This window comes from Coloeus monedula (assembly GCF_965178545.1).
Source record: "Coloeus monedula genome assembly, chromosome: 6".
NCBI classification, from domain to species: Eukaryota; Metazoa; Chordata; class Aves; order Passeriformes; family Corvidae; genus Coloeus; species Coloeus monedula.
The window spans coordinates 58,385,140-58,399,344 of record NC_138786.1 but is presented as its reverse complement, the minus strand read 5'-3'; positions in this window follow the sequence as shown (position 1 = coordinate 58,399,344).

The following is a 14,205-nucleotide window of genomic DNA, read 5'->3' as shown; positions in this document are numbered from 1 at the left end:
CAAGTAAAACAGCATCTGTTGATGTCCAGAACATGCATTTTATTAAATACGAAGCAGTGATTGTTATCAGCTTGTTAATTTACCTTACAAATATCCAATACATACTTCTGATGGATTGCATTCAGGCTTGCTGCAGTATGAGCTACAGAAAACAACAAATCACCATTGAGGAAATGCGACACTGAACCATTCAGGACCCAATGAGCCACATCACATCGGTGCTCTCCCTTTGTCAGGGTGAATAACCCATGGCTCGAGGTCCTTGTTTCACTGCCAAGGTCAGCAGCCCACATTTGGTGCAGCATCAGGGCTCACACTTGTGCTCAAGCCCCTGGGAAGCCCAGAGCACTTGCTGTGTTTCATTATTCAGCTTGCAGCAGCCACACAAGGCTGGTTATTTACTCTCAAGGTCTACCTTTTCCATCTAAATTAGGAAATAGTGACTGGAACAAGTGAAAGAGAGAAAGGATTGTCTGAAAAACAGCAAAGCAGCAGGCATTTAGTGCTGTTGCCTATTGCCATCATGACACGGGAAACAACTGCTTCAAATAATTGATTCACTTAACAGAAAAGAAACCAAAATAAAAAAAGGAGCAGATTTTTTAATAAAAATTTGAAAACTGTCCTGAAGTTAGGAGGGAGGGGGTGTTTAAAATCTACCCCAGTATTCTCACTCATTATTATTCCCAGTCTCCCTGGCAGTAAAGGACTCCACGTTCAAGTGAAGGGTGATCAGGTGAGATGCTGGAGGAGGAATATTGAATGGAGGTGTTGTAAATGTCTCCATCAGATCACCAAATATTGTTCTAGACACCTTTTTCCCCCACTGAAACCAAGAGGGAAAAGCAGGAAATTCAAAGACAAATGAGATCACAGATCAGCCAAAGTCTTGTCACTGCTCTAAAACAATCAGCAACTTTCCACCAAAATAACCCTAAAACTACTCTTCTGCAATTTTCACTGACCAAAAATAAAGCTAGAAAATAAACTTTTAAAGTTTCTTTTTGTAATACACAGTTTAAAAGTTCCCAACTTACGGGGAAAGCATGAAAAAGTGAAAATACTGATCTTAAGTCTCCTTTATTCAATTCTGGAAATGTGCCAACAAAAATCAGCCCAAGATTAGAGGCAGGTACAGGAAATGCATGCCAGATGGCAGATGAACCAGCTTTGACAGAGCCCTCTTCTTCTATGGATTAAAAAACCAGGTGCTGGAGTTTTTCTGTAATTCAGCTTGGTTTCAGTGGCTTCAGCTAACTATGATCCTGTTCTCTCATCTCCATTTGTACTGAACAGCCTCTTAGAGTAAAACAAAAGAGAAATTGCAGACTCTCACTTATTGTGTCTTTAGAAAATCCTGTCTGTGGGACAGACACCAATTCCTGAAGGATTTGCATTGTTTTGAGTGACAGGCCTGAGTGCTGGCTTTTTCCCACGCAGAGTTTTGTTGTCTTACTGTTCTGTGAGTTTATCTTATTTAAGTTAATCGATAAATGTACCACTAGGATCTCAGATTGGGTTGCTCATGAGAAAGGAGCTGAGATGTGCTGTTTAATGAGACAGACCAAAGGAAATAACATTGCTGAGTGGCTGCACACAATAAGCACTGCAGAGAGCCATGTAGGTGATGCCTTGAAGTGGCTACCTGAAAACAGAGGCTAGACAAGATTAAGAGAATAAAGGCATGTGTTTATTTGAAGGACCTTCAAAAAGGGCAGTCAAAAGCCTCCAAGGGGCTCCAACCAAGATGGATCCTGGGTCACGGGTTTTTCACAGTTTTATAAATTTGGTCCATTTGCATATTAGAGTTAATTCTCCAATTTTAATTTCATGTAGTGATGTAATTACTGCTTTAGTTTACATACTTTGGGGCCTGGGACAACAAAGTGTCCTTGAGTTCAGGCCCAGAGAGGGTTTGTTACGTCTAACCAGCACGAGAGAACAGTAGCTAACAGGCTATATTGGGTTTCAGAGTTACATACCAGGCAGTACAGGATTTGAAAAATATAAAAGTTAAAACCTAAGGCATCATAGGCAGTGGCAGGCCAAAAGAACGTGGTAACCATTCAGGCAAGCAAAGAGAGTGACTGGACAGGAGATATTTAATGCACTGCACACGAGAGGGGTTTGGAAGGGTGGGTGTTAGCTCAAAAGTAAGACAAAAGGAGAAATGGGTGAGGAATCAAGGTGGTATGGGATAGCTGGCCAAGTTCACAGGAGGTGGCATCCAAGAGAGGTTAGGATTCAGTTTAGAACTGAGTGAGTCATTAAACTATCAGGCAGGACACATGGCTATAAATGTTAGAGGTAATTGGATGAACTCACTGAAAAAAAAATAACACCAGAATCACTTTTCTCTATACAAGTTAATATTGGACTTTCTCTCAATAGGTGGTTTACTCTTTGCTGGTAGTTTTGCAAAAAAAGATAACCTTATGTCCTGAAAACAGCATTTCAAACAAGCACATTGAGATTATTTAATCCATCCCCGTAGCTGCTGTGTGTTTGTCTTGGAGCGACTCTCCGTCATTTTCTACATTTCGAAAGAACGCAGAGAGCTGGTTTGCAAAGGGACAGACAAAGCAGGTTTAACCTTGAGAGGGCACGGCTGATCTGGAAATGAAAATCAAAGGCAGCAAGTAAAGCTCCTCGAAAGGCTCTGACAGAAGCCCTGCCAAGTGCCAGCCCAGGGAGCACAATGCAGCCGTCAGGAAATGTGTTCCCGGGCGGGAATTGGATAAACCTGGGCTCTCCCTGCGAACAATGGGACACCAGTCCTTGCTGAAGGTCTCGGGCACACAAAGCCCCTTCTGCTTTAAAAGACTTTCTGATCATTTGCTTCCTGGGCTTAACACCACGCGAGCTGGCACCGGCTGAATGAGCATTAGGGGGAGAAGAATGCAGTCGGGAAAGAGGATTTCTTGAGGCTGCTGTAGCAGTAACTCAGCCCACACTCAGTACTGGGGGGAACGACCCATCTTACACAGGAGATGAACACTTCTTGCAGCTTGTGGGGGTACCTGTGTTACGAATGGCAGAACAGCCCAATGAACACATCTGTAAAATGCAGCCCTGCAGATCTGAAGTGCTGTGGAAAGCTCTGTGCTGACTGCAGCAGTATCGCAGCTGCTTCTGCACAGACACTGCCTCACCGGCAGGGCTGTCACAAGGAAGCTGTCAGACACTATTCTTCTCTTCCTTTTCCATCAGACTTGGAAAATGAAGTCCAAGGGTGAGGCTTAACAGCAACAAAAAACTCTAATCCACCGTTTGCTTGAGGCACATCTATCCTGGTGAGATAACACTCTTTGCTAAAAAAGGCCTGTAGCTATGATGGATTCAATCCAGAAGAGAACTAATGAAGGTCCTACAGACACTAGAAGAGCTGAAAGATTCTAAAATTTGGTAGTGAGAATTTCTAACATATATGTATTGCACCCAAAACAAGGTAATTCCAATAAAGATAAATCCATAGGAGAACTGCAGGTTCAGTTTAGAACCTGATCATAACCTGATTTGATACTATATGGACAAAAGCTCTCTCCTATAGTTTGAACGCATTTACTAAAATTCCTTTTTTAGGTGTTTATATACAGGGTACCTCAGAAAAGCTAATTTCTCAAACCTTAAACTTTGAGCAAAATGCTCTGCAAGCAGAAATCAGAAGGAAAAATATAAAGGCAAAAGGGAAGTGAAGACTCTCCATGGTCAAGAAAGAACTTCCAACAAAATTCATCCTGACCCAATGGTAAAGGATAGCAAAATTTAAAATAAAAGAGGTGATGTTTGTCTCATATCTGTCCCAGTCTGACTAGCACAAATATTGATTCCAGAGTCCTACTTTACTGTGGCAGTAAGTTACATGTTGCAAAGATTAAGAACTGCTGAAGACACATTTCTCAAAGACTGACTGGCAGGAAGAATTTACCGGCAGCAGGGGCACTCCTGGGGAGTTCCCTGAAGGTTTAGGGGTTGTGATACATGCAATGGTAAGGGGAAAACCAGAAAAACACCTATCCAGAATGGATGAGGAGGAGAGGAAAGGCACAACACTGAGCCCAGGCTGTGGAACTCCTTTGTCATGGTCCTTAGGAAAGTAAGGAGGCTCATTTCTTAAGGCTGCCACATCCTTGCAAATACACAAAGGTGTATTTGTCAAGCATAGCTCCTAATGTAAGCAAGCAAACGCCACTTCTCCACGTTGGCAACATTCTTCTCAGTTTTCACTGGCACTTTGGAAGCGTGTGCACCCTTACACTGTCGTCAACCACAGCCACATTTTCTTGTCTTTTAAACTGTCCCCTTATGGTGATGATGCTGATCACATTCAGTCCAGAATCTGAATCCAAGAATTCAAATCCAATGGAATTGGCTGAATATTGATGTGAGCAAGAACTGGGCTCTCTAATTGTACACCAGGGAATTTCCTGGAGATTTGATTTGAGTTCATTGCAGTGTGGAAAATATTTTTCTAATAAATACAGATGCTATGCAAATTTTATGTGGCTGACAATAAGCACTTTAACTCAAATCACTTCTGCACTCCATAGCTTTCCTCTAATAGTCTTTTTTGAAAAGACATTTTAGTCTTTTAGGACAGACTAGTGAGCAATGACACAGCTGCTCAGGGCTCAGAATTTGAAGATGAAGCTTCTTGATCAAAAGTAGAGAAGTTCAAAGACACATTACCTTAATTCAATAATTTCCCTACTGTTCATGGCCAGTGCACTGGAAAACAGACCCCTTGTCTCAACTCACATCACCCCCAGTGCTAATGCTCCCTTTTTAACATTGCCTTCGCTTTGAGTGAAGTTTACAAATTAGGCAAAGCTGGAAATTAAGTCTCCTGAAACAAAGCTACTGTCTCTTCCTGTGAATCCTGACAGAATAAACTCATAGAACTACTGAACTAATCAAAATCCAGCCAGGAAAACAAACATGATGAGAGTCCCAAACCCCAGAGAGGCACTTGGCCAAATCAAACCTCGGCACAGCATTGACCCAGACAGTAACAGGCAAGAAGTGTCAGCAGCAGACAGAACCAAATCTTCCAGCCTGAACTCCTTTTACCCTCTAGGGAAATGTGGATCTTACTCAACACTTTGAGTCCTCAGACCATTTCCAGTTTAAGTTCTTCACCCTGTTCCCACTGATTTTAACAAGTTCCTTGTGGGCGCAGAGTCATCCCATGTCATGGGACCAGCAGGGCTCACAGAGACCAGGAAGAAAAACAGGTTCCAGCAGGCCAGAAGCAAACCCCACCACCATACAGAGAGAGCTGAGGTACCAGAGGGTGGCCAGGTTTCTGCTATCTCAAGTCATCAACCTATCAGCAACTGAAGAATCACCAGGGAAGGGACACAAGAAGAGTGAGAGATAACAAAGATCCATCTTTCACCTCTGAGCATCACTGCCACAGGCACATCACACTGTGACTGTCTCACCACCCTCTCAGGGAAGAATTTCTTCCTAATTAACATCACTCATTATAGCTTACATCTTAATTACAAATTCTGATATCACAGTAGTAATGATTTCATGCCTGAGCTGAAAGCTCAGGTCAGAGTCTGTTCCCTCCTGCATATGGATTAATCAATAGAGATTAACTGAAAAGAGTACCACAAATTCAGTTTTATGGTGCTAATGCTACACACCTCTGCCTGGCTTCAAGCATGCTTTCTATTCTGCAGTCTTTGTAAGCTATGTCTGCCTTAATTAGATCAGACAGATAAATCGTGATTAAAACAAAACATTTCTGTCATTTAAAGACACTTTCAAACCAGACATTAATTTATAAAGATCGGACAGTCTAACAAGACAAGTTTTGTGTTTCACAGAGCTTCACACAGTATTTTACTCTGACAATGTCAGCTATATCCTCTGATGTTCAAAGGTCAAATATGTAAATCACAGCTGAGTATAATAATTTCTTGCTTTGCTTGCAGCTGGCATGTGGCAAATGGATGTTGAAATCCAGCTGCTTAAATCCTCGATCCTTCATTTAAGTTTTAACCCAGCAGTAAAATGAGTAAAAGGTATGTTTGCAGAGGTGTGTGCCAAACTGTACCCCAGGGATTCCCACTCAACTCAAAGCACTGAAAGACTCCGAACTTCTTGGACATGTAAAGAATACAATATACAGATGTTGCTTTACAAGGAAAATGCATTACAAATGACTCACAGATTAAGCTGGAAAGATAATAAAGTTCTGGGTTTGACTTGAAACATAAAACCAGAAAATTAAGTTTAAGATTTGCCTCTTTAATTAGCATCAGGGATCAGTTGTCCTGCAGGCTCCAGTCACTGAACACTTTAGCATCACCCAAGAGCAACAAGTACTGTAGGTTAAATTTACAAGGGTTAGCAATGGCCAAATCTCCACTGACACTGAAAGGGGAAAACTGCTGGTCTGTACTTCCTTTGGAAAACCCTCCTCACAGAGATTGGCCACAGGGTGCCAAAAAGCAATAGAACAACCTGCAGGGCCACAGCCCAACATTTACTGATTTTCCTGCTTTGGGTGACATTCCCTGCACAGCATGGAGAGCTCTATAATGTGTCTCTAAAGAGATTGGTACCAATGACAGCTTCTGGACATCACGGTTGCACAGCCTTTTTCAACTGAGAAATCACCTTATTTTTTTTAATCCAAGGAGCCAGAGTGTTGACAGATAGATCACAATTGGCTAATCTGCTCTCTTCCCCCATTTCAGTTGTTGGAGTGCATGCACAGGACTGTGTCCAGGCAAAGGTTTTCCAAACCTAATTAATACATAAGAAACAGACAGTGGCTGCAGCTGAGCAATACAGATTTTACCTGACCCAAGGGGAACTCTGGAATGAGAAGGACTCTCCATGTCACAGGAAAGTGGGAACTTCAAACCATGGTCCAAGGAACCTTGCTTGGTCTGGTCTGGTCTTCTTGCCATCATTGTCATGGGGTTTTTATCACCGAAGCCATTGGACACTGAATTTTCATACATGTTTAAAAAAGGCTTGGGGTGTTTCATCCAGACATGGTGTTATCCAGAATCTCTCCTCTGCCAAACCTGTTTGGCACATGCAAACAGGAAATTACTGGAGGCACCAAATACAGCTCCCCATTCTTCCTGTTACTCTCTGCTCAGCACTGAAGAGATGGACAACAACCCCTCTCAACCCCACACAGAGCTCAGACTAAATAGTCACATACAAGGACAGGTAAAACCATGGAATCATTAAGGTTGGAAAATACTTTTAAGACCACTGAGTCCAGCTGTTAACCCAGCACTGCCAAGCCCACCACTAAACCATGTCCCCAGGTGCCACATCTGCAAATCTTTTAAATACCTCCAGGAATGGTGATTTCATTTTCCCAAGCAGCCTCTGCCAGTGCTTGACCACCCTTTTGGTGAAGAAATTTTTCCTAATACCCAATCTAAATGTCCTCTGGCACAACTTGAGGTGTTTCTCTTGTCCTACTCCTTGTTACTTGGGAAAACAGACCAACTCCCACCTGGCTGCAGCTTCCTTTCAGAGAGCTGTAGAGAGTTATGAGGTCTCTCCTGAGTCTCCTTTTCTCCAGGCTGAGCCCCCCCAGGTGCCTCAGCTGCTCCTCACAGGACTTGTGCTCCAGATCCTTCCCCAGCTCTGCTGTCCCTCTCTGGACCTGCTCCAACCCCTCTATGTCTTTCTTGTAGTGAGGGGCCCAACTGGACCCAGGACTCAAGGTGAGGCCTTGCCAGTGTCCAGCACAGGGGGACAGTCACTGCCCTGCTCCTGCTGGTCACACTTTTGCTGATGCAGGCCAGGTGCCACTGGCCTTTTTGGCCACCTGGGCACACCTGGCTCATGTTCAGCCACTGGTGACCAGCACTCCCAGGCAGTCAGAGCATGAGATCCACACTGAGTGACATGGCTGAGACAACCATATCCTGATACACTGGGCAGTAGAAGTGTTTTCCTGGACATAAGACACATGTGACATGTTCAAAAATGCCTTGCCTCCTTAGTTCCTTAAACATCTGATCATCTTTCAAGGCAGATAAATGATTGAACAGATTTTGACTGGTCTTTTCACCTCACAGCTATAGCTATAAAACTTCATCCCAAACTCACATTTTTCCCCAGTGTGCCCTCTCCTCTCAGGTCTGGGTCAGAGCAGACCACTCCACACAAGCTCCCCTTTTCCATGGTCTGCAAAGTGCTGGTCCACTTCCATTACAGGGTGCCAAAACAGATGGTACACACTTTGTTTCTCAGCATCACAGTGACATTTACTGCAGTCCATACAAAATACCTCTCCTGGATGTATTTGATATTCCCCAAACAAAGAAAGAGAAGTTATACTTCCTACTTTCCACTTTTTTCTCATGTCAAAGAATAGGGGAGCAGTTTCTTTCTCAAGACAGCATGTTTTATGTAATTCATAATAATGGAGAGTCTCAGAGGAGAAAAGTTTTAGCAACATTGGTAATGAAATGACAACTGCACCAGGAAAGGGCAGTTCCCTTCTCCTGAAAGAAAAAAAAATCCTTTCCATTTCCCCAGTAGCAGAATAACATCTTCTGAACAATGCTGCCCTGTTCATAACCAAATTCTTTTGTCAGCAGACATTGTGTCTAGACAGCCTCAGAAAAACTGCCTCACTTAACACCCCAGGGCTGGGGCTCGCTGCATGTGCTGAAGTGTTTACCTGGGTGCTCAGGTACTGATCACAAATAATGCAGCAGAGACTTATTCCATTTTTCTCTGGAGCTGATGGGTGTCATTGTAAAACAGGCAGGAAGCACACCGGGATCACACATTCCCTCTGAAGCTCAGATCCATAAAAGCTTTCCAGAGGTCACGCAGATAATGTACATACAATAGTAGATGATATTAATAGGATCAATTTACTGCAGGAAGAGGAAATGAGTCCACATCACCCCTGTTAGTGCCGACCACTTTCCCACACAGACACAGCAGATTTGTCCAATCTCCTCACAGATCTTTATTTTACTTTTGGTGACAGCAGCAGGACTTCCATCATTGACTCTGGCAGGAAGAGAATTAAGTCCTGCAGTTTACAGAAGAGCTGTACTTAATCTGTCTCGTCGTGTTTCCGTACTTGGAAAAGGCAAGATCTCCATCATTCAAGCTCATATGAGTGCAGTCATGGTTAAAATAATACAATGTTCTTTAAAAAAACCCCAAACCTTATCCATGGATAGAAAAACACCTGATTTATCTTTGGGATTTAAACAAAATCCTCTTCTGCAGAGGGAAAAACTCTATTCTGGACTAACACAAATCTTTTTTCTGCATAACCTCCCCTCCTGGCATCTGATTCTTTGGGAAGTGAAGAACTCAGGGAAGTGTGTTGTGGGATGGAAAACCTAAGGACTGGGGATCCAATGGAGAGTGGGTGAGGGTTACCCCACAGCCCTCCCTCCCCAGGGAAGGGAGGAACCACGTATGGAGCAGGGATGTCCTCCCTGAATCTCACATTCCCATCCCACTGGCACAGGGATGCCAGAAATCCTTCTCCTCCTCCTCCTCCTCCTCCTCCTCCTCTCACCTTCTCAGTCCTTGTTTTGAAGGCAAAGAGGTAACAGCCCCAGCTCTGGAGAGAGACACTTCCAGAAGGTGAGACCCTACTTGGAAAACGTGCTAGCATGAACAGACTGATGAGGGTAATGGATGGGAATGAGAGAATGTGAACACATGGAAAACAATTCAAGGTTACAGTAAAGGAAAACACGTTCTAGTGATGTGTTTTAGGGAGTTCCTCTGCTGCCAAGTCAGGCAGCACAGAAGGAGACAAGCCAGTGTGGAAGTAAGGTCATGGAAGTTTAACTGACTACCAGTATTTCCATAGCAAGCCTGAAATCACTGCTCCTAAGCCTTACCTGTATTTTGCCCACCCTGGCTACTGAAAAAGATTGTTGTGATAAAAATGCTTTCCTTTCATCTGATTTTTCTGTTTCTGGTCAATAAAGGAGTGGGATATAAAACTGAATCCGTTTCTGCTTTGAACTGTCCTGCCACAATGAATGAAGGTTGGCCCAACAGCAACACCATGAAATCAAGCTTACGTTGAAGCAACAGCTTAAGCATTAGAAACCAAGTTTTATTTATTGCTGCAAGATCTGGATTCCATGCCCACACTCCCTGCTGCAGTGATGATGAAATCAAAATAGGATATTCTACATCAGTGACTAATAGACAACCAAATTTAAAAAAAAAAACACTATGACATTAAATGGCTTATTTATAGATTCTGTTTACCTAGACAATGAATTCAAGCATATAAATTTAATTATTAGATTTCAAATCCCACTAATAGATTGGATATTGTCCCATGAAGTTACATACAGCATTCATATCATGCTAATTATTTTAGAAGGGCTGGTAAATTAGAATAGGAAATGAGAAGCAGTTTAATGATGGTGGATTTAGCAGTGATATAAATTATATAATTATTACTGGAAGGGGAGAGGAAGAGTGTGTGTGTGTGTGTGTGTGTGTGTGTGTGTGTGTGTGTGTATTTTAACAGTCCAACTTAGTTAATCTCTTTTCCAAGCAACTGAAACCATAGGGTAAAGGGTACATTCTGGGCACACCTGATTCTTGCTGGAAGAAAGTTCTCTTGCACCTGAATGCCAGGGCCCCTTCTCGTTTTGGTCAAGTCTGAAGCACTTGATGCAAACCAAGGGGATCTTTGTTACTAGACTGCATTTGAACGGCTGAGAAAGTCACTAACACACACCCACTGCAAGAAAACCAGATGAAAACTTCAGGGAAAAAAAGAAGCTGAAAAAGTTGAAAGTTAAGGGACTAAAATTCCATGGGACAAGCGGCCACCTCTGCTCTCCCAAATTCAGATAAAAAACTCCAAGCAAGCAAGAACTCTTGCACGTGCTTGGCCTGTCTAAATTGTATCAGCAGAAGAATGCATAAGGCTTGTGCACATTGTGAGCTTTGGATCTTTGCAGATATTGATCAGAGAGGGATTTTTACAACGGTGCATAGTGAGAGGAGAAGGGGGAATGGCTTCAAACTGGTGCAGGGCAGGGTTAGATGGGGTATTAGGAAGAAATTGTTTATTGTGAGGGTGCTGAGGCCCTGGCACAGGTTGCCCAGAGAAGCTGTGGCTGCCCCATCCCTGGGAGTGTTCAAGGCCAGGTTGGATGGGGCTAGGAACAACCTGGTCTAGCGGAAGGACCTCTAAAAATCTCCCAGTTCTTTTGCTGTCCACGTGGAAAGGCATTTGCTTGGAAAAGGCTGAAACGCCCCCTGGTCTGTAGTTATGTTTTCCTTCTGACAATCTCGACTAGAACAGCACATTTTGCTTAAATTCAGCCCATTGCAAGTCCTCACACTTGTGTTTGCAGAGACTCAGTGCAGCACAGGAGAAAGAGGGGCTGGGGGTACCACACTGCAGTAGGAAATACTCTTTTCTTTGTATTCCTGAGTCATTTCTGTCTGGCCAAAACTGATGTTTGAAATGTGCATAACCACTAACCGTGACAATTACTGTCTGATGAGTGTCATGGAGAGCAAATAGCAATAATATCCCCTTGTGCTTGTGAAACAGTCTGTGGACTAACAAACTAATTACCACTGTCTGAATTCCACATTTCCCTGCTCCAGAAATCTAGAGCGTCCTTCGCCAAGTTGCAGTTTACTTCAAGATCTGTCACCTGCAGACTTGAACCTGGTGCCTCCAAGATGCCTGAAATGGAAGATTATGTAATGCAGGTGCCCATATTGGTTGGAGACAGTTATATATACAGTGATTTTCCACTCATGCACATCGTATCCATTGCCAAATATCTAAAAAAGCAGGGGAGTCGCTGCACAGCCTTTGGGATGACAGACGAGCATAAGCTGTAATCCTACTCAGTACACTTTGCAGAATTAATACTAAAACCAAAAACTGAGCTGGATCATTTGTCCAGTTTGCTCACACAGCTCAGCCATGTGTGCTGAAGGTTCAAAAGGCAAAGATTCTAACCTGACCCGAGTCTGCTCAATTCACAAAAGGTTTGCAGGTAACCTCTGCCTTTACTGCTGAAGGGCTGCACAAATCCTCATGCAAACACAAGATCTTTCTTTCCTGCTCTCAGAGCCATTATGCCCCAGGATCCTCTGCTGCCCAGGGGCTCCAGGAATACTCACTGCAGGGTCACTGCTTCCCCTGTCAGGGAAATGCAGAGGCTTCTTACACAAGGGGAAGCTTGCAAAGTAAAAGTTTTGACAAGGTTCAGGTGTTGTGTAGAATATTCCTTTCTCATTCTCTTCTTGGAAGCCCTTCCCAGATCCAGGGATAATGCCAAGTTCCCAGACACTTTCAAGTGTGTATCAAAGTATGAACCACTGTATAAAAATAGACATTTCTTTAAATGCATCTCAAGCTTTTCATCCTTCCCAAGTGACCCCGGCAACTTCTCACACCTTCAGTGACTTCAAGGGGGCTAATACTGAACAGACAAGATGGACAAGGGGGGGAAACAAAACCAATCAATCATAAAAATAGCGCAAGATCAAGTTTCTGTATGACCATTTTTCATGTCATGGAAATTCCCAGAAAAGCCTGTGGTCACTGCTCACAGTGGCCTAGTACATTTATTTTCAAGGTATTTACTAACAAATTCAGGATATTTGCTTCAGCTTGTGTTTAATCTTTAAAAAAAACAGAGACCATAATTTGAGACCTTGTATCAGTTTCCAGTTAAACTCCTGAGCTATTCCTTCACTGTACCTTGAGGCACTAATTAATGCAGCCTTGGGAACAGCCTTTACCTGCACACGAAATTACTTTTGTAGGCTACACACTTGTGGTCTGAGATCCAAACTTCATGCAGGATAAACCAGACATTCTGCTGCTGTATGAGGAACCAAAACATCCCTGAGAAGGAAAGACCAAGATGAAAAATTAGCAAAGCAATTATCCTTACCAAAAGTAGGAAACTAATTTAAGTTGTTAATTCCAATCCTGTAAAGGTTGATTTCCAACTTGCAAGCAAGAAGACAAATCCTACTCTGGAGGCCAACTTACTGCATGCTCTTTTTTTTTTTTTTAACTCCTTTAGAAAATACTTGCCTTGCAACAAGAAAGTAGAGAGACGTGGAGTTGTTAAGTGATCTGAATATTGTCTTACAAGTATTTAAAGAGATTTGTGATAATGAGCTCTTCTAACAAAGACAGGCAAGATCCAACAGCTGAAAATTTAAGTTGGAAAAAAAAAAAATGGAAAGAATTAAGGATTAGACTATTGGAGTAACTCATTTTAAAAACGTGGTATTTAAAAATCAGGTGTTTAATAAATATTTTCTCATTTTATTGAAGCAACCAGCTCTCCTACACTGCTGCTAAGCCATTCACTGGCAGTGCCCCTTTCCAGGCTCTATCCATGGTTCTCCAGAGGGTTTCCCCCATGCACCATCTTCAGCCTTTCCCTTCGCCTCCAAACTGCAAGGCAGAACAGCACGAGGACTGAAACAGTAGAAGAACAAATTCCTTCACCAACTGCAAAGTGTGAGGCTCAGAGGGCTCCTAAAAAACATTGTGTGGCTTTAATGCCTTTCCTGCATCCACTGCTCCTGACCTCCGTCACAGGGGGAGTTATGTGAGGTACAAGGATACTCACCATCATCAGAGGACCTCTGAAAAAAATTAACTTAATAAAAACCGAGTGTTTACTATGGTAATTCCGGCTGAAATTTAAATTACCACCTCATTGCTTGGTTTTTCTTTTTGTTTTTTTTTTTTTCTCCAGACAAGAGTCCTTACATTGAATATACACGGATGGGTACCTGATTATTCCAAGCTCACTGCTGAAAAGGCTCATGAAGTTTACATGGGAGGAGGTGGAAAAAAAAGCCAAGCACCTGGAAAACACTTCATTGCTTCTTTATTTAGATGCACCCACAGTACAGAGCCTCTTGAGCATGTGCAAAAGAGGAAGATTACACATTTATAGCTGGGAGCACCATTGAGTTTGAGTTTCTTTGATACCATTTTTAAGAAAGTAAACTGTTTCCAAAGAATGACATTTGAATCCAAGAGCTTAAGACCTGCTTGTACTTTATCTAGAGGTGGAAGATATTTTTATTATTACTTGGATGTAGAGTAGAAGACATTTTCACAGTCTGGTTGGACCAGTCTTTATATTTTCATATGCACCTTTTAATATATATAAAAAATGTTTCATTTTTCCCCCTTACCCACAAATAGTTAGA